This window comes from Anopheles gambiae (assembly GCF_943734735.2).
Source record: "Anopheles gambiae chromosome X unlocalized genomic scaffold, idAnoGambNW_F1_1 X_unloc_4, whole genome shotgun sequence".
NCBI classification, from domain to species: domain Eukaryota; kingdom Metazoa; phylum Arthropoda; class Insecta; order Diptera; family Culicidae; genus Anopheles; species Anopheles gambiae.
In genome coordinates this window covers 348,436-353,435 of record NW_026902648.1, presented here as the reverse complement: position 1 = coordinate 353,435, position 5,000 = coordinate 348,436, and positions in this window count along the sequence as shown.

The following is a 5,000-nucleotide window of genomic DNA, read 5'->3' as shown; positions in this document are numbered from 1 at the left end:
TATCACTGGTAGGATCAACCAGAATTCGAGTCAATTGCTTGAACACGAACTACACTCTTGATCACGCGAGGCGCAAGTCCCCCGTGACCACCGAGATTTGTTCTGTGACGCCAGAGCGTCCGTTGGCGCCACTCGATAGACTGCACAAGCAGGCAACGTCGGATGCATTGCACACGGCTAGCGGATCTCTCTGCACTGCGTCGGGTGTCCCAACGTATGTCTGGAGACATTGCTATGCCGGTACGGCACTCTGCGCACTCTTTCTTGTCCTCTTCGAGTGACGGGCCTCTAAGCGGGGTTGTATGCCGGTACGACACATCGACTGGTACATTGCACGCACTAACGATCTCTCTGCACTGCATGGAACTCATGCGTAACCACCGTGACGGGAGACTTTGCTAGTACGCACGATACTCTGCGCATGTGTACATGCTTTACAACCCAGCCAACTTGAGCACCTAGGGGAAGTTGTGATGCCATCTGAACACCCACCGACTGATGCATTGAACGGCTAAAGTTGACCTTCAATCCGAACTGGCACTCTGCGGCGTGGAGGCAGTTGCGCGACCACTCCTATCCCAAACCAACAAAGCAAGGTGTATCCTACGTGCTCGGTACAAGCACACCACGACGGGACACATTGAACGGTTCAGCGATCTCTCTGCACTAGTGGAAGAACTCCAACGTGATACGGGAGACTTTGCTACAGCGGCTTCTCTGCACTTCTGGGCTACCACCTTGTGACGGGAGACATTGCTAGCGGTCACTCTGCACTAGTGATGGTACACCACCGTGATACGGGAGACATTGCTAACGGCCACTCTGCACAGGTGCCAATACCACCTTGTGACGGGAAACATTGCTAGGCACCGATCGGCATCTCTGCGCGATTACTTGACGCACACCCAACTAAGTCAACTGTTGGACTTTTTCGTAATCACGGCGGGACACATTGAACGAGCTCTAACGGATCTCTGCACGCATGGAACATGGTGGCGGGAATCATTGCTAGAACCGAACGGCGCCTCTGCGCGATGTACAAACAAGCTCAACAGGAACCTCGTATCGGCTGCCGAGCCGGAGCCCGAACAACTTGGATTTTCACTTCTAATTTATATCAACTCACCACTCCCCGAGGGATCCGCAGAATTGCTTCTGGGTCCCGTATCGTTATTTGCGATTCGTGTTTGCATTACACTACATTGAACTATTCCAACTTGTTTATCCGCATGGCGAACATTTGCTGCATTGAACATTTAAGTTCCACTTCGCTCTCCCCTACGTGGGTCTGAGCTTCGCTCTCAGGGAAAAAATATGCCACATTTGGTAGGGAAACCCGGTTTCATCACGCTATGTGCCCTGCACCACCGGCTTAGCGTGAATCCTTCGAGTTTCCCTAAGAAGTTCGATTGGTCTTGCAGAGTTTAAAGACAACGAAGCTTAGTTTCAAGCAATGATTTAATATACGCGTATTAAAAACCCTTAGCTGTTACAACTTTTATGCTTGAAACCATCGCAACGAAGTCTTTGGGTCCGTAGACCCGTGATGTACTGCTCCAGGAAACGTTTTGAAAGGGTGGAAACTCAAAATCATAGGTTAAGATCATCGGCAGAACCCACCAGACACCACTTTTGCTTCATAAGTTCGGCCTATAGTCATATGACGATTTTCATCGGGGAGGGGACGTATGACCCAAACGGGGGCTTATATGACCCACGGACACTGCAAACCATGCTCCTACGACTAAATAGAGGTTAAAACTACGATTTGGTGAAATCTTCATTTTTGACCTCGAAGCAAGGTACCTTCCCTATAGTAGGCAATGAGTAAATGATCATAATCCCAGGAGGGCAAAAAATGGGAACCCGAGAGGAAAGCGCTGTTGGCGCGCCTAAGCTAGTGGCCCGTAGAGTAAAAAGGGTACCCCCAACAAAGTTGTCGTTTGACGTTCTGGTTGCACTTTTTATCATCTAAAATCAGTTTTCTACACGTTTTGAGGGGTTTTAGCAAAAAAAAAATTTTCGATTACTCGAGCTCTCTGGCCCGTTCGGTGCACATTTTTGAAAAAAGCTAGGGAGCTGCCCCTAGGTTCGGGGTGTCACAAAATGTTGAAAAGTGGTCGAAAAACCACTATCCAGAATCGGATGTAGAATCATTAGACGAACTTAAAATTGTTCTACGACACCCATCTGCGACGTTTAGTATTCGAGTTATGGCCCGTACCAGGTCTGACCGAGCAATTTTTGTTCCGCGCACTTTGTGCACCGTACACGTTGATGTTTGTATGAAAAAGTACCCTACCTAGGGACGCGTAGAGCAAATTTGTACCCCCGGGCATGTTGTCGATTGACATTCTGGTTGCACTTTTCATCATCTAGGGTGCGTTCCTGACACGTTTTGAGGGGTTTTAGCAAAAAAAAAAAATTTTCGACTACTCGAGCTCTCTGGCCCGTTCGGTGCACATTTTTGAAAAAAGCTAGGGAGCTGCCCCTAGGTTCGGGGTGTCACAAAATGTTGAAAAGTGGTCGAAAAACCACTATCCAGAATCGGATGTAGAATCATTAGACGAACTTAAAATTGTTCTACGACACCCATCTGCGACGTTTAGTATTCGAGTTATGGCCCGTACCAGGTCTGACCGAGCAATTTTTGTTCCGCGCACTTTGTGCACCGTACACGTTGATGTTTGTATGAAAAAGTACCCTACCTAGGGACGCGTAGAGCAAATTTGTACCCCCGGGCATGTTGTCGATTGACATTCTGGTTGCACTTTTCATCATCTAGGGTGCGTTCCTGACACGTTTTGAGGGGTTTTAGCAAAAAAAAAATTTTCGACTACTCGAGCTCTCTGGCCCGTTCGGTGCACATTTTTGAAAAAAGCTAGGGAGCTGCCCCTAGGTTCGGGGTGTCACAAAATGTTGAAAAGTGGTCGAAAAACCACTATCCAGAATCGGATGTAGAATCATTAGACGAACTTAAAATTGTTCTACGACACCCATCTGCGACGTTTAGTATTCGAGTTATGGCCCGTCCTAGGTCTGACCGAGCAATTTTTGTTCCGCGCACTTTGTGCACCGTACACTTTGATGTTTGTATGAAAAAGTACCCTACCTAGGGACGCGTAGAGCAAATTTGTACCCCCGGGCATGTTGTCGATTGACATTCTGGTTGCACTTTTCATCATCTAGGGTGCGTTCCTGACACGTTTTGAGGGGTTTTAGCAAAAAAAAAAATTTTCGACTACTCGAGCTCTCTGGCCCGTTCGGTGCACATTTTTGAAAAAAGCTAGGGAGCTGCCCCTAGGTTCGGGGTGTCACAAAATGTTGAAAAGTGGTCGAAAAACCACTATCCAGAATCGGATGTAGAATCATTAGACGAACTTAAAATTGTTCTACGACACCCATCTGCGACGTTTAGTATTCGAGTTATGGCCCGTCCTAGGTCTGACCGAGCAATTTTTGTTCCGCGCACTTTGTGCACCGTACACGTTGATGTTTGTATGAAAAAGTACCCTACCTAGGGACGCGTATAGCAAATTTGTACCCCCGGGCATGTTGTCGATTGACATTCTGGTTGCACTTTTCATCATCTAGGGTGCGTTCCTGACACGTTTTGAGGGGGTTTTAGCAAAAAAAAAAATTTTCGACTACTCGAGCTCTCTGGCCCGTTCGGTGCACATTTTTGAAAAAAGCTAGGGAGCTGCCCCTAGGTTCGGGGTGTCACAAAATGTTGAAAAGTGGTCGAAAAACCACTATCCAGAATCGGATGTAGAATCATTAGACGAACTTAAAATTGTTCTACGACACCCATCTGCGACGTTTAGTATTCGAGTTATGGCCCGTCCTAGGTCTGACCGAGCAATTTTTGTTCCGCGCACTTTGTGCACCGTACACTTTGATGTTTGTATGAAAAAGTACCCTACCTCGGACGCGTAGAGCAAATTTGTACCCCCGGGCATGTTGTCGATTGACATTCTGGTTGCACTTTTCATCATCTAGGGTGCGTTCCTGACACGTTTTGAGGGGTTTTAGCAAAAAAAAAATTTTCGACTACTCGAGCTCTCTGGCCCGTTCGGTGCACATTTTTGAAAAAAGCTAGGGAGCTGCCCCTAGGTTCGGGGTGTCACAAAATGTTGAAAAGTGGTCGAAAAACCACTATCCAGAATCGGATGTAGAATCATTAGACGAACTTAAAATTGTTCTACGACACCCATCTGCGACGTTTAGTATTCGAGTTATGGCCCGTCCTAGGTCTGACCGAGCAATTTTTGTTCCGCGCACTTTGTGCACCGTACACTTTGATGTTTGTATGAAAAAGTACCCTACCTAGGGACGCGTAGAGCAAATTTGTACCCCCGGGCATGTTGTCGATTGACATTCTGGTTGCACTTTTCATCATCTAGGGTGCGTTCCTGACACGTTTTGAGGGGTTTTAGCAAAAAAAAAAATTTTCGACTACTCGAGCTCTCTGGCCCGTTCGGTGCACATTTTTGAAAAAAGCTAGGGAGCTGCCCCTAGGTTCGGGGTGTCACAAAATGTTGAAAAGTGGTCGAAAAACCACTATCCAGAATCGGATGTAGAATCGTTAGACGAACTTAAAATTGTTCTACGACACCCATCTGCGACGTTTAGTATTCGAGATATGGCCCGTCCTAGGTCTGACCGAGCAATTTTTGTTCCGCGCACTTTGTGCACCGTACACTTTGATGTTTGTATGAAAAAGTACCCTACCTAGGGACGCGTAGAGCAAATTTGTACCCCCGGGCATGTTGTCGATTGACATTCTGGTTGCACTTTTCATCATCTAGGGTGCGTTCCTGACACGTTTTGAGGGGTTTTAGCAAAAAAATTTTTTTCGACTACTCGAGCTCTCTGGCCCGTTCGGTGCACATTTTTGAAAAAAGCTAGGGAGCTGCCCCTAGGTTCGGGGTGTCACAAAATATTGAAAAGTGGTCGAAAAACCACTATCCAGAATCGGATGTAGAATCATTAGACGAATT